This window comes from Dasypus novemcinctus, chromosome 5 (assembly GCF_030445035.2).
Source record: "Dasypus novemcinctus isolate mDasNov1 chromosome 5, mDasNov1.1.hap2, whole genome shotgun sequence".
NCBI classification, from domain to species: domain Eukaryota; kingdom Metazoa; phylum Chordata; class Mammalia; order Cingulata; family Dasypodidae; genus Dasypus; species Dasypus novemcinctus.
Genome location: NC_080677.1, coordinates 147,563,896 through 147,590,874, shown reverse-complemented (window position 1 = coordinate 147,590,874; position 26,979 = coordinate 147,563,896). Strand labels below are relative to the sequence as shown.

General features: G+C 37.6%; 1 long non-coding RNA gene across 1 annotated transcript; it reads right to left on the bottom strand.

Moving 5' to 3' along the window:
• Positions 1 to 19,398: 19,398 nt before the first annotated feature.
• LOC139438937 (uncharacterized) lies at positions 19,399 to 21,610 on the bottom strand. Its single transcript, XR_011648767.1, has 2 exons — positions 21,146 to 21,610; positions 19,399 to 19,658 (listed from the first exon to the last, which is right to left on the bottom strand). It is a non-coding gene; the product is annotated as an uncharacterized lncRNA (long non-coding RNA).
• Between the last annotated feature and the right edge of the window lie 5,369 nt (positions 21,611 to 26,979).

The window sequence follows — 26,979 nt, the reverse complement described above, 5'->3', positions numbered from 1 at the left end:
TTAGAGCCAGAGGTGTTACAGGGCCTAAGAGTTTTAGTCTAATTTTCAATAGTTACACTTTATATTGTTTGTTATTTACTTATTTACTACTCATTCATTCATTCATTCGTTCATTCATTCATTCATTGTGTTGACTACTTACACCAAACCTAGAACCATTGTTCCAGGGGCTAGCTATCTGGAGGCACATGCTTTTAGCCAACACTGGAGTGGATGCTGAGAAATGAAAGTGAATCCAGCACACATGGTTTTAGCTCAAAGTTCACCAACCTAATTCCTTGAAAGGGTTAGTTGCCTTCCAAAATATTGTATTTTCACAAGTGCCCTTTTACATCTCCCTGATTATAGAAATTTTCAAATCTGACACAATGGGGAAATATCTGTATAACCCCCTTCCACTGAATTCCTAGAACACCTCCTTACATATTCAATATTGTCCCCATCTGGGAAAATAATCTATACTTGAACTTGAAAAACTTGAAGTTGATAAGATAGCCCAATGGGAACCAGTTAGAATAATGTAAGGTGCTTCATGGGTCAGTTTCTTTGAAACCATAGTCAAGATCTTGAGTCATAATCACAGGCAGCCAAATAAGTACAAGAGCTAAAGCTATAGCCCCTGTAACTACCATCGAATCAAGGAGTAGTGTGAGGTAAGAGGGGAAGAAGGCCAAGGAATGCAACAGGGAGAACCTAAAACAATCCCTAATGACTTCAGGTCATTAGAACACTGGTGCAGATGGATTACTTCAGGTGTTGAGCATTTTTGAGAAGATACCTGCCACATCTGAATCACACATTTAAAAGAAAAATCAAGTTAACACAGAAAATGCATGTATATTGAACTGGTACACTACAGATAGTATATTATAATACATGTAGAGACTTCAGTCTCATTCCATCTTAAGAGCATCAGGTCGACTTTTGATGAAGGGTTGGGAGCACAACCCTCTCTGGAACTCCCTATTTAATTTACAAACAATTTATATAAATCTGCACTTTTTAATATCATTGACTTGGTATGATTTTTGTATTTGAATTATTGATATATATTTTATGCTTTAATTTTAAAAAAAATTTTGTTTGTTTGTTTAATTCCTCTAAGCATATGCTTCTCCTCAGGGAAACAACAGAAAATGGTAGGCAGTTTCTTTATTCAGTTTCAGAAGTCTTTTCCAGCTTGTATATTTTCTACTATATCCATTCTGCATTGTCCAAAACTTAAGGTTAATTGAATTTTCCTAATGTGGCCAGAGGTTAAATGTCTGCTGAAGTCAAATTGTGCAGTCTAAATTCCAAGGTTTTTCATAATCCTGTGTTAGTTTCATTGCTATGCAACCTTATCTCTCCATCAAGCAACAGATATCACTTACTACAACCAAAGCATTCTTCATTACTTAATGAAGAATCACCCCCTTATTCTGCTTCTAGGGCTTTGGTCAGACCATTCAAGAAGCAGGCATAATCTCTGCTAGCAGAGAGTGGTCCCTTAAATCCAATCCTACTTAAAGGTACTCAAAGTCAGATGTTCTATTCTCAAATTGATTTACTGTTGATTGGGGATCGAACACAAACTTGGAAACAGCAATTATTCAAAACATACACAATAATGCGATACATTTTAATTAGCTCATAGCCTACCAAAATCTATGTTAGACTATACCATTAGCCGAACATTTTTTTTCAACCAAATATTCTACTGTAAAGATGACTTACCATCTATCTGTATGGGATAACTGTCACGTAGACTATATATTTAACTTGCACCTAAACAAAACAAAAATTCATGAAAGAAAAATGATTGACTGTTTAGCCAAAATGTCTTCCCAGAGACGGAAGTTCTAGTAAAAAGATTCTTGGGAGTAGAAGGGATGAGGCCTGGAAAACTGTTTTTCAGACTCCTTCTGGAAATGTTTCACTTTAACTAAATAATTACAATTATTGTAATGATGCCCAGAACTGTTGTGAAAAAATCTAAATACACTAGATGACTATTTGGATATTGTTCTTATATAAAATATTTAAATAAAAAAAAATTGTGCTCTAAGTCCCAAAACTATTAGATAGCTTTATAAAGTTACTAAAGTCCACTGTGTGAAACTATGTGCTAAATGTACATTTTTAAAAGTATTTTTAAAATTTCCTATGTTAAAGGAATGAAATCACCTTTCCTTCCAGAGTATACAATATAATACACATGGAATAAATTTATAAAAATATTTGTGCTATGAGGCAGTGCCATTTTGAGAATTGGCATACCAAATAGATTAAAATTTAAGTACTGCACTCAAGTTAGCCAAAGGAAGTCACTAAATTTCCCTGAGTTTCTATACCTACTTCTGTCTTACAGGTATATTAATTTCTGCTTCAACATCTGTACTGCTCTTGCAAGTATCAGTAGGACAAATATTTTGAAAGCACCTTGAAAACACCATGCATGAAAAATAATGATACCATTCCAATATCATACTTTTCATAGTAAAATAAAATCAATATTGAAAAGATCAACCAACATGTTTTTTCTTTTCCTTTGAGAAGTCAAGACTTTTAAAAATAAATTAGTGTGAAGGGAAAATGGATAACAGACAAAAGATAATTCTTAGTATCTATTAAGAGTCTCCATCATGACTTAATTTCTTCTTCAATTACACAACAGCTCTTTTTAATCACCATGGTGTCTTCCTTTTCATCTAGACATTCTTTCTTTTTGAAGATCCTATGACTGCAGCTTTCACTTGATCTTCTCTACATTTGACCAGCTATCTAATCAGTGTAGCTGATAATGCTTACATCAGAGCGTTGATAAAGAGGAGAAAAGAATAGCTGAATTTCCCAGAGACCAAGTCTGACTAAAATTAAAATGCTCAGCATTCCTCCACTTTAAACAAAGGCCAGGCAAAAAAAGGGGGGGAGGGGGAGGGTGTTTTGTTGACCAAGAGAAACATCAAACGTAGCTGCTAGGGAAGGGAAAAAAAAAATCATATGCAATATATGCTTATAACAACACGATATTATTATTAGTGTTTTTTCTATAATTAAGCCTTAACAAGGGTATAATACAAGGTACCATAATTTTTCATTTGCACCAAAACTTGCTTATTTTAATTGACCAAATATAGAACTGCTACTTGAGAGAGAAAAATGATCAAGGAATTCAAATGACTTCACACCAGAGGCAGAGAAAACTTGATGTACTCAGAGAAAGACAGGCTTTTATGGGGTTGGGTGGACAGAGTTGACCATATATTTTCACTTAATTTCAGCAATTTATATCTCTAATTCTAGAAACAGAAAGGCAGGCCTCAGAAGCTGCCACCTGGATGATTTACATAGATTGTGCAGGAAGGGGTGTGATGTTTAGATACTTTCATTTTAATTCACAAAATAAATGCAAATTTTTTGCAAAGTACCAAAGATGTTTGAGACACCACAAAATGGAAGAATTGTTCCTCTTTGTAAATATTATGAGATAATAATATGCTTTAGAATAAAGACACTGTAGTAATTTATCTGCTGGTGATGGCCAACTCATTGGCTGCATTACTAAATGTATGGCTGATTTGTGAGTCTTGTGACTCTGTGTAAGCATATACATTTCATTGTGATCCTTACAAACCAAATTTGGATTATTAAAACATTTTGGCACAAGGAGAGACATACTGACCAATGGAACCAAGTTGAGAGTTCAGATATAGACCGGCACATATATGGTCATCTGATTTTTGAGAAGGCCACCAAGCCTGGATAGAATAGTCTTTTCAACAAACAACACTTGGAGAAATGGATATCCATATCCAAAGGAATGAAAATGGATCACCATCCCATGCCCTATACAAAAATTAACTTAAGATGGATCAAAGACCTAAATGTAAGAGCCAAAACCATAGAAAATAACATAGGGAAGCATTTATGAGACATAGTAGGAAATGGTTTCATAAACTTTATACTCAAAGAATGAGCAACAAAAGAAAAAATAGATAAATGAAAACTCAAAATTTAAAAACTCTGTGCTTCAAAGGAGTTTGTCAAGAAAGTGAAAAGGCAGCCTACTCAACGGAAGAAAATATTTGGGAACCACTTAACTGATAAGAGTCTAAAATACAGCATATATAAAGAAATCTTACATCTCATTTTAATTGACAAAATAAATGCAAATGACCTATTTAAAAATGGGCAAGAGATTTAATTGGACACTTTTCCAAAGAAAATATACAAATGGCTAAAAATCACTTTCAAAAGATGCTGAACATCACTATCTATTAGGGAAATGCAAATAAATACTTCAATGAGATATCATCTTACACCTATTAGACTTCTTCAAGTATTGAAGAGGATCTGGAGGAAAGGGAACACTTATCCACTGCTGGTGGGAATGTAGAATGGTGCAGCCATTGTGGAGGATGGTTTGATGGTTCTTCAAGAAGTCGACTATAGAATTGCCATATGATCTGGCAATCCTAATACAAGGAATATATCCTGAAGAATTGAAAGCAAGGATGTGAACAGATATAAGCACACCAATGCTCATTGTGGCATTATACACAATTGCGAAAAGTTGGAAGCAACCCAAGTGTCCATCAATAGATGAAGGGATAAATAAAATGTGGTATATACATATGATAGAATATTACTCAGCTTTAAGAAAGAATGAGGGAAGCATACTTGGCCCAGTGGTTAGGGCGTCCATCTACCACATGGGAGGTCCGCGGTTCAAACCCCGGGCCTCCTTGACCCGTGTGGAGCTGGCCCATGTGCAGTGCTGATGTGCGCAAGGAGTGCCCTGCCACGCGGGAGTGTCCCCCGCGTAGGGGAGCCCCACGTGCAAGGAGTGCGCCCATAAGGAGTGCCGCCCAGCGAGAAAGAAAGTGCAGCCTGCCCAGGAATGGCACCACCCACACTTCCCGTGCCGCTGAGGACAACAGAAGCGGACAAAAGAAACAAGACGCAGCAAATAGACACAGAGAACAGACAACCGGGGGAGGGGGGAGAATTAAATAAATAAATAAAATCTTTAAAAAAAAAAAAGAATGAAATATTGACACATATGACAACATGAATGAATCTTGAAGACCTTATGTTGAGTAAAGTAAGTCAGTTACTAAAAGACAAATAATGCATGATCTGACTGATATGAACTAAGGATATTGAGCAAACACACAGAGGTAAAATCTCGAAAATAGGTTTACCAGGATATAGAAAGGGAGTAGAGACTGGTAAGCTGATGTTTAATCTGGGCAGAATCTATGATATGGTGGATAGGGGCAGTTTGGCAGTAGACAGTGGTGATAGTGGTGTAGCAATATGAGTGGGGTCAATGGTGCTGGAGTGTGAGTGTGAATGGAGTTGGGGGTTGTGTCAGGTATCCATGGAACTGGAGGCAGGGCTGGGGGAAAGAACAGGTGAGTGCTGAGGAAATTGAGGATTATGGCTGAGAAAATAATTGTGGGAATGTTCTTTCGGTAACTATGGCAGGTGAGGGTCACCGGTGCAGGATGTCAGTATTAGGGAGATGTGTGAAGAAGGGTACACCTGGGGCATGTCTCTATGGAGTATGAATGTGTTCATGAGGGCACAAGGTATTATCTCTGTGGGTGGAGACAATAACTATTCAATAACCAACAAAATATTAAATTCCCATCCTACGGAGTCCTGAGATGTTTTCTAATAGAGTGGCAAGAATCTCTAGAGTACATAGTGCCTAATAAAAGAAAACAGACTAATACACCAAGACCTTGATATTAATGCTTGTACTTACAACCTTATTCTTATAAAATTGAAACTTCACCTAGTAATATCTATTGCTTAAGAGTTACCTCCTGGAAAGCTCCTTGTTACTCAAGTGTGGCCTCTCTCTAAGCCAAACTCAGCAAATAAACTCACTACCTTTTCCCCACCATGGAACACGACTCCTGGGGAGGAGCCTCTCTGGCACCCAGGGATTATTACCAAGTGCCAACCAAAGATAAATTTGGAAAAGACCTTGAGCAAAAGGGAGAAACATTAAATATAAAGAGTTTTTATGGCTAAGAGATTTCAAAGTGAGTTGGGAGATCATTCTAAAGGTTATGCTTATGCACATCTCAGGCAGATTCACTAACTGCCACAATAAACAAACTCTCGAACAGGGGTGCTCCAGAGGGCTGTAGAAGTCATAATGTAAACTATAGACTTGCTATGCTATGGCTAGTAGCAATGCTTCAGTATTTGTTCATCAATTGTAAGAAATGTATCACACCAATGTTAGATGTTATTACTAAGGGAAAATGTCTAAGGGGGAGGGATGGGGTATATAGGAATCCTCTATACTTTTGATGTAACTTTTTTGTAATCTAAAACTTCTTTAAAAATAAAGTTAAAAAAAATAAAATAATATATAAATTCTATGACTAATTATTATTCCTTAACATTTACTTCATATTTTGAAGTTCAATATATAGAAAGGTACCTGGACCATCAGAGCTGTACTTCTTGAATACGATCAGTAATGCGCAAAGGCTTAATGGAAGATTATGAGAAAGATTTTAGTAGTATAAATTATTACTTCTTAATTGGCTGATCTCTATCAAACTTGCAGCTTTGTTGATGGTATACTAGGAAGTACTATTAATCACAATGACATAGATTTGAGAAAACTATTTATCTTTGTAATCATGTATGTTTAAAGGCTACCTTTGCTGCTGAAATGACCCCAAGTCCAATCACAATTATCCTTATCTGATATTAACATTAAAATGTGACTATATCACAGTAAAGGGTAAGAGAGCCAGATACTGGGGAATAGTGCTTCAAAGCACACTTTTATGAATACAAAGAAAGAAGTAACAAGGTAGACAGAAGTGATTTTGAGCTTTAGTGCTTGATACAAGTTAAGCAACTTGCCTTATAATTTTTTTTTTATTAACTTTGTAATAATATTACATTAAAAATATATATGTGAGGTCCCATTCAACCCCCCCCCCCCACCCCCCCTCTCCCCCCCCCCAACAACACTCGTTCCCATCATCATGACACATCCATTGGATTTGGTAAGTACATCTTTGGGCACCTCTGCACCTCATATACATTGGTTCACATCATGGCCCATACTCTCCTCTATTCCATCATGTAGGCCCTGTGAGGATTTACAATGTCCGGTGATTACCTCTGAAGCACCATCCAGGGCAGCTCCATGTCCCGAAGACGCCTCCACCTCTCATCTCTTCCTGCCTTTCCCCATACCCTTTGTCCATTATGTCCACTTTTCCCAATCCAATGCCACCTCTTCTATGTGGACACTGGATTGGTTGTGTCCATTGCACCTTTATGTCAAGAGGAGGCTCAGATTCCACCTGGATGCTGGATGCAATCCTCCCATTTTCAGTTGTAATCACTCTAGGCTCCATGGTGTGGTGGTTGTCCTTCTTCACCTCCATCTTAGCTGAGTGTGGTAAGTCCAATAAATCAGATTGTAGGTGCTGGAGTCTGTTGAGGCTCAGGATCTGGCTATCACATTGTCAGTCCAGAGATTCAAATCCCCTAAATATATCTTAAACCCCAACATTAACTGCACCTCCAGCACATTAGCATGAAAGTCTTATGAAGGGAGATCCCATCTGAGTCCAGATTCATCACACATAAACACCATTTCCAAAGAGGGGCCATCTGCCCTGGTAGTTAACCCCATCGGCCATGACCATAACTCCCATGGGTCTCTTTAGCCCTCAAAGGAACCAATATCTGGGGGTTGTATCTGCTTTATCTGTCTCTCTGACTCTGCTCAGTTGTGCATGAGGGCAAACCTTCTGCCAGCCTCCAGACTCTTTTTTAGAAACTCGTAGCCATATAAACTCATTTCTCCTTTCCATTTCCCCCTTACTTTAGGTCAAACAGCATTTTAAAGTCATGGTATTTTATGTAGACATGGATATTCTGCTGATTTAAGTACCAGTAAGCATTCTTTTTTAGCTGGTAACCCAAGTGAATGAGCATAGAGCAGAGGCCACCAGTCTTCGTTACTTCATCTTAAGTTGCTGTGGTCTTCCTGGAATTCCCAGGAGAGGCTAACTCAGATGCCTATGGCCAGAATTCAGAAGCCATAACGTTAAACTGTGGTCTAGACATCCTAAGAGACAGATAAATTATTATATTGCATCAGACCTATAGAATTTCTAGTACAGTATTCTCTTGCAAAAAGATATAATTATAGGTAACCCCTTGATATAATCTCTTGCTGAGGATGTCATTTTGTTATTTGGGTATGTGTCTTGGTCTGGGATGCTTGGTTGCAAAGAAAAGAAATTGTTCAAATTACCTTAAATAAAACTAAATAGGTGAACAACTAACAGGGGTTTTTATCTGAAGAGGGAGAACTAAAGGTGGGAAGAACTTCCAACCTCATGAGAGATTAGAACCAGGAACTGAAATGCTAGCAAGATCTAGGGCAGATTCCCTCTTTCAGAGCCCATGCTATCTTTTTTGTTAAGTCTGGTCTTCTCTTTTATTCTGCCTCCAATAGAGCAGCCCATGATTTATATAATGACCCCCTGTTCAGGAACATAATTTTTGCTAACTAAGGATATCCTGGTTTCTTTTTTTACTTGCAGCTTCAATTAGAGGAGCCCTGCTTTATTCCATATGAGTGGGAATGTGTGTGTGAGTGTGTAGGGTTGTGTGGGCACACTTGTAAAGACACACATGCACATACACACATTGGATTTCTAGATAAGAATTTATTTATCTGCTGGTGGTTATTTAATTATCTTTATTTGCCACTCATTACCAGCATATAATTTTATCTAATTGTGGTTCCATTTCCTCAGTGTAAAATGGGAATAAAAATGGTACCTACTTCCAATCTAGTCCACTCACTTGCTTTCACCATAGATAAACCCAGGTTGAATCCTGTATCCATTTTCTTACTTCGGTTTTGATATAGTTTCATTACATATATATTATTCCAAAACTCCCAAATGATAGGACTAAAAGACTCTATTTTTAAATTTTAGGTTTTCTTCAGCTTTATAAAAGGGTACCATTTATATATGATTTGAAACATGTGCTTTTCAGTTACTAGTATTTGGTTTAAATTTACGCCCTTATTTTTTACCTTAAGTATTATACGTGTAATATTTCACCATTCATGTAATGATTGCTAGAAGATGACACATTGAGTTTTTAGCAAGCTAGATTCAAAGTTTTTCCCACTTTCTAGTCTGGTAATTTTTGTTTGTTTTCTTACATCATGAATGGGTTTTGAATTTTATTTAATTTTTCAGTATTTTTGAAAGAGAAATATAATGTGAGGCAATTACCCAAAACAGGTCACATCAGTGGATCAGACCTAGTAGGTGATCCCTTCAGTCTCAACCACATCCTGAGCAAAAGAAGCCAGACACAAAAAAGACACCCTGTATGGTTTCATTTTATGAAGTCCCAGAACAGGCAAAAGTAATTTTTAGTGGCAAAAATCCCCTCAGTAGTTCATTGGAGCAAGAGGTGAAGAGGACTAACTACAGAGCAACATGAAGAAATGCTCTATATTGATTTGAGGATGGTTACACAAATATATATATTTGTCAAAATTCATTAAACTGTACCCTTAAAATAAATGCTTTTTAGTTTATGTAAATTAGACTTCAATAAACTTGATTTAAAAATAATAGCCATTTCGTATGTTTAATGTGCTGATTAAATGATGTGATGCAAGCAAATGCTTTCTGTATGGCAATTCCTGGGACTTAGTAAACCTTCTGTAAATATTTTCACAATTATTGCTGTTTTTGCTTGTTCACACAAACTATACCCAAGAAAGTTCAGTTTAGAGTAGGGGAGATATAAGAGGAAATGGTTTTTTCATGCTCAAGGCCTGACATTTAATCATGGAAACAAGGCAGCTGGGCCCCGAGCCTCAGCAGAGTTGCAACACCTATTCTCCGGTTCAATGGACCTACCCAGGTCAGCTAACAGGGAGGGGAGGATGGTCAACCAGCTCACCAGAGACCTGAGAGAGTCTACAGCTATAAGCAGGAGAATTCCATCCATCAGCCATGTGGGATCTAAGCCCTCTCTCAATTTAGAGGTGGAGTGGACATTGCCATCCTAGGATCCTCAGGATGGAGGAATAAAATATGGATTAGAGTAGACTTACTGGTATTCTACCATAGAATTATTATGACTCTACCAATGGAAGAAATTATATCATTGATATGGAGACAGTGGCCACGGGAGTTGCTGAAGGCAGGGAGAGGGAAAAAGAGGTGTGATATTGGGGCATTTTCGGGACTTGGAGTTCTCCTCAATGATATTGCAGGGACAGATGCAGGACAATTGACTGCAAAAGAATGTAAACTACAACATAAACTATAACCGATGCTGTGTGGCAATGCTCCAAAATGTACTCATCAAATGCAATGAATGTACCACTCTAATGAAAGAAGTTGCCGATGTGGGAGGAATGGGGAGTGTGGGCAGTGGGGTATATGGGAACCTCTTATATTTTTTAATGTAACATTTTGTGTGATTTATGTATCTCTTTTAAAAAGATAATTTAAAAATGAAGAAAAAAGAATATACAAATAAATTTTAAAAATCATGGAGGCAATGGGCAGCAATGAAAGCTTCTGAGAAGTGAGTCAGTTATGATGAGACATTTTCATATCATTTAGTAGTGTTGGGATAAAAAAGGTGAAAGCCCCTGACTCACGTAATCCAATCCCACTTCTAAGTATAAATCTGCAAGACTCAATCTGATACACTCAGGGTCGGAGGGGATATCCTTGGAAATTCTGAGGTAAGGGAGGCAGAGGAGCGTATCACTCCACAATTGGAAGGATTCAGTGGCTCCTCACTTCTATGGCTATATCCTCAGTGTGCAGTAGGTTGTCTGGTAGCTTGCCAATTCTCCTGCTGAATAATCAATGAGCAAGTGCAAACTTCACCTATTTTGCACCTTGCTAGTTTCTCTCTCAGCAAAATTGACAAAGGAGCTTTCTCTCCTTGAATGTTAGATAAAGAGATTCTAGTAACCTTAAAACTCTGGAAAAATAGGGGCTTTCCAACACAGTACATTTCAATTCATGTTATTCAGAAATTTTGATACATAATATTCCAACATAAAATAGCAATGAACACTTGAGCTATGCCTACAAACTTAATCTTATGGCAGAAAAGAAGTTTTTTTTTTTAATTTTTTAATTAATTTATTTTTTATGAGAGAAAGACCGCACAACTGGGTAACCATATGGAACTGGATTTTCAGCTGAAGAACTGATTATTCTGATTTGATTTTACCATGGACAAGTTTCCAATGGGGCCAATTTGGGGCTATGTTCTCTGTAGCTCCTGAGTCAATACAAGAAATCCATATCTTATGAAATGTAATGATTTCTCTTGAAATGTAGATTATCTTAAATGCCACTGTGGGCAATCTTTTAAAATATGTATTTAAAGATACATATTAAATAAATAAGATGACAGACAACGAACAGACAAGGAACAAAAACAATGAGCAAACAGATGAGGGAACCATCTTGGGTGGGGGTGGAATAAAATGACGTTTTCCTCATGATTAATTTTTTTACATTCCCCAACAATACATTCAAATACTGTAACTTATGGATGCTAACATAATGTTTTTGTTTTTGTTTTTTGAGGGGAAGCAGCAGTTTTGTTTTGTTTTTTAAGAACTTTTAGATTACAGAAAATTTACATTGGAAGTATAGAGGATTCCCATATACTTTCCCCCTTTCCCTCTCACATTTTTTCCTAGTAATAACATCTCACATTAATGTGGTACATTTATTATAATCAATGAGTAAATATTGAATAACCAAGGTACTCTTTGTGTTTGGAGATAGGGGTTGTCCATCACCATCATTTTGTTAGTTGTCCTGGGCAAACCTGATGAACTAGAAAGTGGGTGTTGGCTGCAGCTCTGCTGTGATTCAGGGATCAACCAACATATGAACAGACTGAATATTTAAGCTTCTGGGACATATATTTAATGTGTATAGTGCTAATTATTGGTTCAAATAAACAGGGTAGAAGAATTGTCTATAGGAAAATTATAAATGAGTCTAACTCTGTTACATTGGGGAAATATGTTATCATATATTCCAAAGTAAGTCACACCAAACAGGTGCTGATTTCATGAGGTGTGAGCCTTGCCTACAGTGTCTGGACATCTTTAGAGCCCTCAGGATCACCTCTGTTTGAAGCACTGTTTACCATGGCAGTGAGATCTGCCTGAAATATGCATAAATGTAATCTCTAAAATCATCTCTCAACTCACTTTGAAGTCTCTTAGTCATAAAACTCTTTTGTATTTAATGTTTCCACCTTTTGGTCAAGGTCTTTTCCAAATGCATCATTGGATGGCACTTGGTATTACTCGCTCTGTGCCAGGGAGGCTCATCCCCAGGAGTCATGCCCCACACCAGGGAGAAGGTAGTGAGTTTATTTGCTGAGTTTGGTTTAGAGAAAGGCCACACTTGGGTAACAAATGTTCCAGGAGGTAAGTCTTAAGCAATAGATATTATTAGGTTCAGTTTCAATTTCACAAGAGTAAGGTTCATAAGTACAAGCATTAATATTGAAGGCTTGGTGTATTGGTCTGTTTTCTTTTATTGGGCCATACCTATGTACTTGGAATATCTTGCCACTCTATTAGAGAATGTAGCAGGACCCCTCAGGATGGGAATTTTGTATTTTGTTGGTTATTTTGTGGGTTCATAAAATGTATTTACCCTGGATATGCATGTGCTTAAAAACACTCTCGACTCCAACAGAAATGTTGGCACTCATTGTAAAAAAGCTAGTAAGCGATTACATGAGACAAGGATGTGTGGTATATTCTAGTAATGTTCCTGTAGAGGCTTTTTTTTAGAATAAGAAGACATGTGTCCCTGGTATGATGTGAGTATGTTTCGAAATGGGGGATAGGTGACTATTTTCCTAACCAATTGGGATTATTATTAATAAATGTGGGGAAGTGGACTTGGCCCAATGGATAGGGCATCCGCCTACCACAAGGGAGGCCCAAGGTTCAAACCCTGTGCCTCCTTGACCCTTGTGGAGCTGGCCCATGTTCAGTGCTGATGCGCTCAAGGAGTGCCATGCCACGCAGGGGTGTCCCACGCGTAGGGAAGCCCCACGCTCAAGGAGTACACCCCATAAGGAGAGCCACCCAGTGCAAAAGAAAGTGCGGCCAGCCCAAGAATGGCACCACACACGGAGAGCTGACACAACAAAGATGACGCAACAAAAAGAAACACAGATTCCCGGTGCCGCTGACAAGGATAGAAGCGGTCACAGAAGAACGTACAGCGAATGGACACAGAGAGCAGGCAACTGGGGGGGGGGGAGAGAAATAAATAAATAAATAGATAGATAAATAAATAAATGTGGATTCTTTTGCTAAGCAGTGGAAAATCAGCTATATTGTGGTATGTCTACAGAAAAGTGAGGAGTGCTGTTGTTTTCTTTTGGAAACTTTAAGATCACAGGCAAATGGGAATGGTAATTAATGAAGTCTTCTGAGTGTTAAGTACCAAGTTCCTAGTTGGTTAAGGAAGGAATAACACTGTTGGCTTTACTCTCATTCCTGTCCCAGGAAGGGGGTGTCTCCAGAATGGAAAGTGATGTCACAGTGGTCTCAATCAACTTGGCAATCAATGGTTAGAAAACTTGTATTGAGAGGGCCACTGTGCTTAGTGCAAATATAAATGAACCCTTCTCCTAGATCACAATTCTGCCCAAATTGCATCTTTCCTCTGGTTTACTTTAGTTTGGTTGATTTTCTTATGTACTTCCTTAAGAATAGGGTTCTCCAGAGAGATACAGACATTTTCTTCTCAAAGGATACATCAGAGGAAACACAATGGGCTGGTAAAATTAAGACTGGCAAGTTTCTTCCTTCTTTGTGTAAGACAGCACAAAGAGCAAGCAATCAGTTACCTTGTGTTTCATGCCATCTTTAATACACAAGTATGGAGCTAGACAAAGAAATGAGCCTTCAGGAGTAAAACACTGTAAGCTGTTGCATAAGAAAACATTGGGCTGGCAAATCATACTTCAGTGTTTTATCCCAGTGAGTCTAAAACTACTATCAAAGCACTCTCTAGAACTAATCTAAGGAAAGTGCCATTCATTTTGCAGTCAGAAACAGCCTACGCAAAAATAAAAAATGCCATGACTAACATACATTAGGTGCTCAAGAATTGCTTTAAATTATATTTAATAGTAATTGGAAAATACTGACTCCCAAATTGATATGTCTGTGACATCAAGATGCAACACATACTAATGAGATAGATCTGAGTGGATGGTTCTTACTGGCTATAGTAACAGTATCTGAGTATTTGAATTCTTGTATGCAGTTCTTGCACAGGCTCATCACGTCAAGCATTTGGCAAAAATTTTCTCAAAAGTGGACAAAGTATTCAACTTAGTAGAACTGAAAGGAATTTTATAGAAGAGGGAGTCTAGACACTATGATACATTGGGCAAGTCTTTTAACTTTTCTAAGCTTCGATTTTTGTTAAATTAGAATGAGAATAATATGTGCTCTATGCACAACTCTGAGTTGGAGTAAAATTCAGTTGAGATAATCTACTTTCAAGTATTTTGTGATCAATCAAGTATAATATAAATGTCTTATTATTCTTTGAGTAGAATGCCTGCAAGTGTCATACCCAATTATATATAGGCAGGCTGATTCAGCACACAGGCCAGCACTTTAATGTCAATTTAATCACTTGAAATATACCATCTAATTTAAGAATGGAATAATACAATATCGATGGTGGCAATTTCTTTAAAAAACAGCATGACATTTGTTGACCCTTTTCCCATTTCAAGGTGGGGTCTATGTGCTTTCCCCTTTGAGTGAATGTGTGAATGCTTCAACCAACAGATTATGTTGGACATGACTACATGACCTCTGAAACTGGGTCAGAAAATACTGTGCAGCCTTGGCATAGTTTGCTTGAGATGCTTGCTCTAGAAGAATTGGACTGCAGGAAGTCCGACTATCCTGAGCCTAACATTCTAGGGAGGTCACATGTAGATGCTCCAGTTGAGAGCCCCAGAGGAGCTCCCAGCCAACAGACACCATCAACTGCCAGCTACAGGACTGAGTTATCTTGAACATGCAGCCTGGTCGACCCTTCACATGACAGCAATTACAGGGGAGACCCCAAGTAAGAACTGCACAATTGAACATCTCCCGAATTCCTGACCCACCAAAGCATAAGCAAAATGAAATGGCAGTTTTAGGTTGCTAAATCTGGGGTAACCTGTCACACAGCAGTAATAACTGCAACAATCTAGCATCATAAATATAGAAGAGAACATAGGAGGACAGCAAATGCATTCAATCCCCTTAGATGATCTAAGATGCCAATTCCCAGTGGTAACATCCAGTTTCCTGGGATCTCTTTTAGAGAGACTTGGAAATTGGGAAAACAAGTAAAGGTAACAGTTTAAGTATTCCTAGAAAGTATCAATGTAACCCAGGTTTTAATTCTACAACCACATGTCACGTAGCATTAGTGTCAGAGTGATCTTTTAGATGGGTGGATTTTCCTTTTTAGCCCAACTACTACAGCTTGGGGTTGCCTCCTTTAGAAAGTGTAATAACAACAAGACACTCAAATTGTCTGAGTGTGTTATATTAGTTAACAGATGCTCATGTAACTTACACGGATGTGTCGCTTTATCATGTGACTAACACTACACCAAAGCAAGGAAATTGGTATTTAAAAAAATTAACTGATTATTAGTTTTTTTTTGTTCTGAATTTTTCTTAGCAAGAAAACCCCAAAGTAACAAAGAAAGGAGACACTTCTATTCATTTGTTATGTATGTGAATTGTGGCAGATTGAATTATGGACCCCAGAAAAACAGGTTCTTAATTTTAATTCACATTCCTATGGGTGAGAACCCACTGTAAATAGGAACTTTTGAAGATGTTCTTTTTTAGTTAAAGGGTGACTAACTGAATCAGGATGGGTCTTAATTCTGTTGCTGGAGGCCTTATGAAGACCATGTCATGGAAAGAGTCAGAGGTTGACAGTCAACAGAAGCTGGAAGAGAAAGGAGAGGACATTGCCAGGTAAATTCCTTTTTGTCAAGGAATTCCAAGGATTGCCAACCAGCGAGAATGCTATCAACCCAAGGAGGAAGCAAGTCTCATAGCTTCTGTGAGTCAATAAATTCCTGTTGTTAAGCCACTTTAGTTGCCATAGCAGCTTGGAAATGAAGACATGACTATTTCCCAGCTAGGGAAAAGAATTTATTATAGTACATTCTAGTCTATAATACATTCTAGTATTCTAAAATAAATGTTATACAGAAAAATCACATTAAGAATTATTTTATGAGTCTAACTTCTACCTCTGAAGCACTGAAGAGAGTTTCCATTCAGAATTATCTAGTATTCTACGCACTAAAAAATGAATCTGGTGTAGTGTTTCAGGTGCTCAAGTGAATCTGTCTAAGAGGATTTAATTACTTAGGGGGCAGCAAATAGGCTGTGTTATGTCATGGAGGGAAGAAATATTGTCTAAGTTTGCCAAAGGTGCTGTAACAAAGAACCACAAACTAGTTGGTTTTAAACAACAGGAATTTATTATGTCACAGTGCTGGAGGCTAGAAATCTAAAATCAAGGTTCTGGCAGGGTCATTCATCCTCTGATGTCGGTAGGGTTCTGGCATGACTTGGCCACAATGGACAACCTGATCTGCCTCTGTCACAGGGCTGTCTCTCTGTCTCTGCATCCAATGTCTGTATCCGTGACCAGATTTCCTCTCCAAATAGTCATATTGGGTTGGGACTTACTCTAATCCTCATCTTATCTATTAACATCTTCAAAGACATTATTTACAAGTACATTCACAAAGATATTATTTACAAGTACATTCATGGGACCAGAGATTAGGACTTGAATGGTCTTTTTTGGGAGGCACAATTCAATACATAACAGAAAGCATCAGAGACTAGAGACAATATGGGGAAGCAGATGTGGCTCAACCAACTGGGCTCCTGTCTACCATATGGATGTCCAGGGTTCAATTCCTAGGGCCTCCTGGTAAAGGCAAGCTGGCCTGAGTGGAGAGCTGAAGCAGCAAGATGACACAACAAAAAGAGACACAGAGGAGAGACAATAAGAGACATAGCAAACCAGGATGCTGAGGTGGCACAAGAGATTGAGCATCTCTCTCCCACTCCAGAAGGTCCCAGGATGAGTTCCTGGTGCCGCCTAAAGAGAAGACAAACAGACACAGAAGAATGCACAAGTAATGGACACAAAGAGCAGACAACAGGGTGTGGGGGAAAGGAGGTAAGGGGAGAAAAAATAAATAAATCTTTTTAAAAAGAGAAACAGTATGGTGTAGAAGATAAGATCATGGGCTTGGAATTTCTTCCATCTTAATTATAAACTCTGGCTTTGGAATTTACTAGCTGTGTGATTAGACGGAGATGTATCTAACTTCTCTAAGTCTTGGTTTCCCTCATATATAAAGTGGGAACGATAATGAGCAAGATGGGAAAGTCTTTGAAGTTCAGCAAAAGTGTAGTTTTGATGAAAAACTGTGATGTGTATTCATTCAATTGTTTAAAACTTGGAGCAAATATCATTACCAAATGCTGGCAGATTTATAAAATTAATATTATATGTCCACTCCAAAACACTGCTGACATGAGAGCAAATCGGCATAACTTTTTGAGAACATAATTGGATAATATTTATCTAAAACTTTACAAATGAGTTTATCCTCTGATCCAGCATTCCTAAGCCTAGAATTTTTCCTTTCAGCTACAGGGATATTTATTGCAGCACTTATTACCTATTTATATAATGCTTTATTATGGGCATCTTTAAACTTTAGACTGCCTGAACCTCAGATATTTTTAGGAAAGTAAGTGAATTTTAATCTGTTCCAGAAAACACAGAAACCAAGAAAAATGGGCCATAGATCCATTGGCTATTGACTATGACTGAGTATATTTTATTCCTCCAGGAGATTATCTATGACAACCTAAAAATACTATCCTGGACATTCCCACCCTACTGAGAAACAGGCCAGGGTAGAGGTGAAGCCAGTGCAGAAAGCTTGATTGTGTAAGGATCTGCGTGGATGGGTGTGGCTACATCTACAATCAAAAGAGGACTCATTTTATTGCTATGATTCTAATTTGCTCTCTTTCTTGGACTTAGATTGCTGAAAGAAAAGAATAGCAGATCAGTGGGTTTCAGAGAAAGCAGCTCTGTAAAGTTTCCCTCCACAGGCTCTTAAAAGAGAAGTCAGAATCAAACTAAAAAAATAGACACGTGCATAAAGACTCTGCAGCACAGTGTGTTATCCTCAGTCTCCCACACACAAACACATTTTTGTCTCCATTATGGTTGTTTATGAATTATAAAACATGGTGGCAGGAGAGAGATGTCTTCTTGGGGTGGAAGGGGCCATTATTTTGCACTAATCTAAGAAGGATGGTAAATGACTACTGAAAAGAAAAACAACTCATTGGATTTTGAGGGGTTATGAAATCGCTGTAATCATCATCTAAAAATAATGAATGTGGAGAATTTCTGTATTGTTACGTCTAATAGGGGGAGGAAAAACTAAGTCAGGAGGCCAAATAGCAGTAGGGCCAGCAAAATTTCTCTGTAAAAGATGTCCAGGTGAGTCCACCTTTGAGTCATGTATCAACACTGGGCCCCTTCTATCAATAAAAATTTCAAGTCTGTAGGACTTTAAAACATGGAAAGATATGCCAGTTATTTCATCGATAAGTTTCAGATTTACAGGAAAAGTGTTTGGGGTTTTTAAAATTAATTTCCACAACTCTTTACTATAATGTGTACCAATCCACCATTTTTGAGGGATTTGAAGCAATAGATACTAGAGAGTCACATCTCTACCATGCCAGATTTCAGGGAGGGCTTGCCTTTTCACATTTTAGACCCCTGCAGATTCTGTTCAGCATGCCTAAAGTTGCATACTATCCACGTTGTGAATTATCACAGTAATGAGAAATGTTACTAAAGGAAATGTGAGGGATATGTAAATAAAATGGGTGAAGAAAACAGTTTTAGAACTATTTTATTTAAAACTCTCCTGATTATCAACTGCCATCTAATGGCATGTGACCCATGTGAGAGCCAGGGCCATATGTCCTTTGTGATCCTTTGAGGTGGCTGTGATATTATTAGAGTACAATTTCCTTTAGAAGAGGGACCAAGCCCAACTACACTTGTATTAACAATGGCATTCATCATCATACTCTAAACATTGTCAATACTTACATGTTTATTGTCTTTAAAAATATATCAGTTGCCTACATGTTGAAGTTATCCCAGAAATGCACATTGTTTTGGTTTTACTAGGCTGTGAAAGCAGATACCATGAAATGGGTTGGCTTAACACTGAGCATTTATTAGTTTACAGTTGTGAGGCTGAGAAAAACCAAGGCATCAACAAGGCAATGCTTTCTTCCTGAAGACTGACAGCCAGCAATCTTGACTCTTCTGCCATGTGGCCAGGCGCATGGCCTCGTCTGCAGGTCTCACCCTTCTCTTCCAGGTTTCCTTGCTTTCAGCTTCTTGCTTCGTGGCTTTCTCTCTCTGTTTTCGTTTGGTTTATAAAAGACTCCAATACTAGAATTAAGTCCCATCCTGAATGAAGTAGATCACACCTTAACTGAAGTAGCCTCATGAAAAGATTCTACTTATAATGGATTATTATTATTATTATTATTATTTTAGAGATAGTGGGACCAAGGATTAAGCCCAGAACCTCGTATGTGGGAAGCTGGCACTCAACCATGGAGCCACATTGGCTCCCCTAAGTTGGTTTTTTCATTTGTTTGCTTGTTTGTTTCTTCGTTTTATTTTTAGGAAGCAAGCCACATCTGCTCCCCTGGATTAAATTTAAGAACATGTTTGAATATACATGGCTTCAAATCACCACACTCACGTTCTTCCTTTTCCATCATTCAGACTTTCTACAACTTTTACTTACACACAAACAAAATATCTGCTACATAATTTATTTACCAATAAATGTGATTTTTTTTCTTTCCTCTTCAACTAAGAAAAATCAGTGGGCTTATTTTATAATTTGCCAATTACCATTATCATTTAAAAAATGACTCTTTCAAAATGCATAACACATATTCACAAAGAAGGCCCAAATTAATTGTCTACCTTAAAGAGAAAAACTCAAATTCCCGGAAAAAAAAATTTTTAAGTCCTGCCCCATCATAGAATTTGAATACAAATGAAATTTCTCTTTTACAAGGTTGAGTTCTATGAGTTGTGCATAGTTAGCCACGATTTAGCTTCATTGGCAATTCCATATGCTGCCACCTTCAGTCAAAGTTGAAGACATCATTTAGACTAGGAAATGCATGATGGCCCCAGGAGTGGCACTGCATTTGAGGTAAGAAGATGAAGAGAGTGAGTGGTAACTTAAAAGGCTGAGAAAGCAGAGTCTCCATAATTAAGAGAAATGTCAGCAGAGAGAAGAAGAGTCAGGAAAGTTTTAGGGTAGATGGCCAGAGAAGACTCCCACAGACCATGGGGAAAAGAGAGCAGATACAGAGCATGGGAGTCTGACTGCACATTAAAAGCCTCAAGATTTCCATGGGAACTTTGGTTCATGCCATTTCTTTCCACGACTCCTAATCTTCCCAGCGCTACGGCACCTGGTGCTTCTCCCAGTAGGTGAGTGGAAGTTCATCTAAGAGCCAGGATGATTAACTGAGTTAGGAAACTTGCCCCTCACTAGTCAAAGTCCCCCTCCCCCTTCTACATGGGTGTCTCCAAATGGACACACACATGATTTTTGACATTTTAATACAACTGATAACCAAAAGACAATAGCTGAGTGTCCACTGATGTATTGCTTTGCCTAAAATTTATAGTAGCTACAGTCCAGAAATATGCACATCTCATTCTCAGGGAAATATTCTAGCTCACAGGATGCTTGCCTTTTATAGCTTTAATGCTCTACCCCAGCTTCTGTAAAGTAGCCATCTGTAAACTGAACCTGAACACCTTAGCACTTTAGAGAGAATTTCTTATATTTCTTAATAAAGCTAATAATAATAATCACTCCCTTAAATGACTCTTCCGTGCACAGATTTGCATTCTGAGTTTACCTGAATTCGGTATGCCGCCACTGCTGCTCATCATTTCTGTTTTTCTTAACAAGAATTTCAGTTTCTAATCCATAGGGCATTCGCTTGAGGTTTGTTTCTCTTGGCTGCTCATCCACAATGGAATGCTCTTTTGAAATCCATGTGACTTTTAAGGTGACCATTAAATATTAAGGACCCTTGTAAGCGCCTTCAAAACACCACTGTGCGGAGCCTTTTAACCGATGCTAACAAGTCCCTGACCTGGCTGTCAAGGGTGTCAACCAACAGAATTTAGATCATTAAGACAACTGATAGAATGACAGGAAATGCCATATTTTAGAACTTCATTTCAATGCAGACTCACAGTTTTATGAGGAAAACAGTATGTAGTATGGTAGAATTACTATCAAGAGTTATTTAGTAAGTAGACCTTGATCCACTTCAATCAAAACGAGATAATTTTCTATGCATTTCTTGGCATATTTGTGTTTACTCTGAAAGAGTCAAAACACTTTATATTAGTAAGAATTTATTTTTACTCTTTGAGCAAAGAAAGTTATGTAACTAGCTAAATGGAATGCAAGAACAATTTGCAAATATGAAATTGCTTTAAGGAGTAAATGTAGAATGATGCTATTAAGATTATCGCTAGAATTCAATTAAATTTTTACTCATTTTTAGTTATAAAAGGAATACATACAGAAGTAAAATGCTAAATGTTAAATATTAATTAGCAGAAGCAATATTTTTCTGATTTAGTCCTGAAAGTTAGTAAAGCATTTCAAATACATTTTATGAAAACAAATTTTAAAAATTACCTGGAGTTTCATTCAGCAAGGCTTGGGAATTTGAACTCTTTCACACATGCAAGTTTAAGCATTTCTCTGTTGTGTGCAACAAGTTTTCTTTTTTTTCCCTCCTGTTGAAATCATTACTTTCACCCATATATGGCTCAAAATTATAAACCATCTTAGAGTGGCTGTTGAAATAATTCACTCTTGGCCTAGAGTTAGTTTTGAAATCCTTACTCCTAACAAAATCTTCTGGGAAAGTTGTCAGTGAAAATATAATTTTAATGTACATATAAAAAACTCTGTTTCCTTCTCCAGTAGAAAGTACATACATGTTTTCTTTGAACACATGTTTATCAGCCCATAACTGTTCAGGCAGACATTCTTCTGCAGTGTGTGTACTGGAGAACTTTGAACTCGTTTACTGATTTCAAAGCAAGGCAATATCTTTTCGATGACATCAGCTTCCCACTCCCTTTTACTGGGAACTAACTGTTCTCTGAGCTGAAAGTCAGGAGTTGTATACCAAAGGTTGTTTTACCTATGAGTCTTAGTGTTTCCTGTAAGCTCAATTAAGTACTACCTGGAGAGATGACTAAGTTTGAAAGTGATGTAAACCTCTTCAGTTTCTATGTGCAGGAGCTTCCAGACTAATTCCTACTGCATCTCTAGACTGTTTCCAATTCCACATAGAAAGAGCTGCTCCTATAAGACTTGATTCTTTTCAGTTGGCTTTTGGGACATCTGGCACTGGGAGGAAGGCATTAGGACCAATATAAACACCTACCATTGTAAGTATAAAGCTAATCTTGCAGTCTGCCATGTGGTATCAAGTGTGCATCAAGAACGGCCAAAAGCACACTCTGTCAGTCTGCATTAGTCATATAATCATATGCTAAAGTTCTCAGGGACACATGACATATAGGAGCAGGGGAAAAAAAAACATCTTCATTGAGAAAGAACAAAATATTAGTTTTGTCAAGTTCACACTATTGATGTAGTTTGATAAAGAAGAAATATAAATATAACAGTAATGTTTTCCAGTTCTATAAAAGGATAATAGATGCCTACTCCTGATGGTAATGAATTTCAGAAGCAGTGAACAAGAGTTACATAAAACAAACCATAAGACTTGTAAGATTTTAATCTCTGAAATTTGCATTGTGGTTCCACTGTATTCAGACTTCCTTAATAATTTCAGGAAGAGATTCTTCCCTGAGGATTCAAAGAGCTAACCCATTTGGAAAATGGACAAGTAGATGAAGAATTTTACATATGTGTGTAGATACATGTATATATAGATAGATATATATACACACATATATTGACTATATAGCATGTCCTCTTCTCTCTTCCCCCATACTTTACTCATATTACTAGGTAACATGAGTAAGTAAGAATAAATTCATATTAATAGGTAAATCTGATTTCCTTTGACTTTAGGAATAAAAAACAAACAAAAAGAACTTTCCAAGACAACTTCTACTTAAAAACATATTTTTAAAAGACTATAAATGAAAGATAATTTCCTTATTCTCCAATCTCTTATGTATTCCATTGGTGACATCCTCTCATTTAGTAAACTTGGAACAAAGACCATCAACAAGCCACTGGCCATAAAACTCAGTGTGGGAGCCTGACCCTTTCAGAGTAAGTCAATGCCAAAATAGACAGAAAAGGAAAACTAAATCCAGATTTAACAATACTGGCCCCAAAATAGTAACAGTTTATAACCACAACAGCAAGAACTGCTGCTAATCATTTGCCAGGACCTTTTATTTTGGTTTGTCACTAGTGAGTGAAACGGTGGATTTGATGCCCAGAAACGAGCTGTTGAGCAAACAAGTTCAAAATCCCAAATTTGAAATACTAATCATAGTACCTAGTGCAGAACCATTTTTCTTAGCAGCCTTCCAAAGCAAACTAATCCGTTAACCCTAAAATGATCCATAAGAGTTGGTAAGAGAAAAAACTGAGCATCTGCTATATGTCAGGCATTGCACTAGGCTTATTACACGTATTAGCTCCTTTAAAATTCAAAATAATTTTATGAGATAGATTTTAGTGTTCCCATTCTATAAATGAGAAAACTGAGGCTTAGAGAGTAAGATTTGCCCAAGGTCACAGGCCTAGAAAGCTCTTTCTACCATTTTATCAGTCTTCTATGAATGTGTCAGGAGTTAGGGGTATGGATATCTGAGACATCGCTAAGGGCTTTGGATTGTAATTGATGACAGTTAGGTATTTAAAAATACAAATTACAATATGATTGTCAAGCAGTACAGACACACAAAGATAGAGGAATTCAGATGATAAAGAGATCAATAAAATTTGGGATGACTGGAAAAGAGTACCTCAAAGGGGCAGGACTTGAACTCCATTGGAAAGAAAAGACCTTAGATAAACAGAGAGCAGGGAAGGATATTTCATTTTTAAAAAAATACACTAAAGAGAAAAAAAATGAATCTGTAGCTATTTAACACATTCTCAGATGGGAAGCAGACTAGTCTGGCTGGAGTTAAGGGTGATTTATAGAGAAGCAGTGTTAAGTAAGGCTGCAGAGGGGCTTGGGAACTAAAAGACTTAGAACTTCAATTCCAAACTAAGGGATTCAGCTTTGAGGGATTTTGAAATCTTGAAATGGGAAGTGAAAGTAACATGCAGACAGCTCTAAAATTAGTGTATGAGGATTACTCTCCTGATATACAGAATGAACTGGCAGGGAGAGGGCCTGGAGGTGGCAGGAATGGTTGGAAACTATTACATGCCCCTGAATTGTTGGTCTGATTTGAGCCGAAGCAAGCAATTACCAGCCCCAGTTGATACCTAGTCCATAAAGTCTTAGTAAGCCAAAACAATTCAGAAGTAGTATATATGTATTATGTTTGTCGTGGGACCAGAGTCAAAATTACTCTTAAATGCTAGGGAAGATCATTCATTCCTGAACTGATTGAAAGGCTGACATTAACCCAAATCCTTAGATTGCACCTAATTGGGTCCTGAACCAATGACCCCTTACCAGGTTGTGGGCCCACCTCCAAAGGGTGAAACTTTTTCCAAGCACCCCCCACCCCGGGCCCCCCGCAAAGAACTTTCAGGCCTTAGTAGGAAACAGGGTTTTAACATAGTTTCCAGCAATGACATAGCAGAATTATCTTAAACAACGTTTATGTAACCGAGTCCAAGGTAGAAGTGCACTAACAGTCTAGGAGTGTTGTTCTACAGGTACACACAGCCCAGGATGCAGTAAGCTGACTCTTATGATTTTGTCTGATTCAGCTATACTCATGTTCTACTCATACAGAAGGCAAATTTAGGCTATCAATGACAGGAAAACAAGGTCATTTCCATTTTATTCCTTCTGTATAACTGAGAGCAAATATTTGCTTAGCAATTATAGAATGTCATCACCAGATTGGACACTTATACAGAATTTAGAATTGTGGTGCATGCTAATAAGATGTTAGTTATTACAACTTAATGACACCTGTGGATGAATTTTAAAAATACACTTGAGAGTGACATGGTCATAATGTAATTCTCTACTGAGGATTTTGAAAGAGAATTGGTGAGGGCCTATATGCTTCCTAGGAAGGAACAAGATTTTTTTTTAATTGAGGCAAAACTGTCACTCAATTTTTTGTCTAGGGTTCTCCTTCAGCTGCAGGAAATCCCTCTTTCCTTTGATAGGATGTTGTTTCATTCTGACTCTAAGGGAAATGTCACACCTAATGAGTCAGTCACTCCACTTCCTTGAGGTAACACCTGGAAGATCCCTGAAATCCCAGATTGAGATTCCTCTCAATCTGACCCAAACAATGGTAATTTATTGAGACAGCTTAGGGTAATGTTTCAGTAGTGGTCAGACTAAAGGTCTAAATTCTATTCCTCCTCAACTCTTTTTGATATGTTTTTAGATATTTGGATTATCTCTTCCAGTTTTTTCTGACCCGGGGCACTCTCTGGAATCCCTCAGCTGCTGAGTTTCAGCTATCTGCACAACTGGTACCACCAAGGCAATAGCTATTTCTTTCTTTCTTCTTTTTTTTTTTTTTTACACTTTTTTTATTAAAGGTAATAGATCACTAAGAAAGCTACATTAAAAAACATAAAAAAACATAAAAATCATAAGAGGTTACCATATAACCCACTCCTCACCCCATCATTTTTGTAAATTGTATTTTTTTGAAGATATATACATCACACAAAAAAATGTTACATTAGAAAACATAAGAGGTTCCTGTATACTCCCAACCCCCCCCACCCCCCATCACTGTGGCATGCACATTGCACTCAGAGAACACATTTAGGAGCAGTGCTGCACATGGAAAATAGTTTATCCCAGTACATTCAGTGGGTTATGGCAGGATATACAAAGCCCAACATCTGACCCTGCAATATCACTCAGGACAACCCAAAGTCCCAAAAATGCCTCCACATCACATCTCTTCTTCCCTCTCCCTGCCCTCAGCAATTACCGTGGCCACTTTCTCTACCTCAATGCTACATCACCATCCCAGGATCCACAGAATGGAGGAACGGAATATGGATTAGAGTGGACTTACCGATATTCTACTATAAAACTATTGTGACTAGTAATGAAAGAAATTATAGCCATTCTTTCTGAAGGCAGCATGGTGATGAATCATGCTGATGAGTCATTTAAAAATTAGCCAAGTGAAGCAACTGGTAGACCAAGTTTTAAATTCAGGGAATATCAGGCACTAACCAAGCAAAGAATATCAATTCAATTTCATGGTTTTAGGGGGAAAAATCATAGAATTTTTCACTGGAACAAAGCACAAGATGTCATTCAACACCACCAATTTTGCAGATGTAGAAATTCAAGTCCAAGATCAAATAGTCACTTAGTGGAAAAGCTAGGGGGAATAAATTAAGTCTTTTGATGTTCTGCCCCTATGTTTTCTCCATTTTTAACACTATAACGTATAACATACTCTCAATCTTTTGGAAACAACATGTGTGTTGGAGCTTAAGTGACCTGAGTAAATTATGAATTTCCTGGACAAAATCACAGTCTCATTTTATGCTGCCAGGCATATA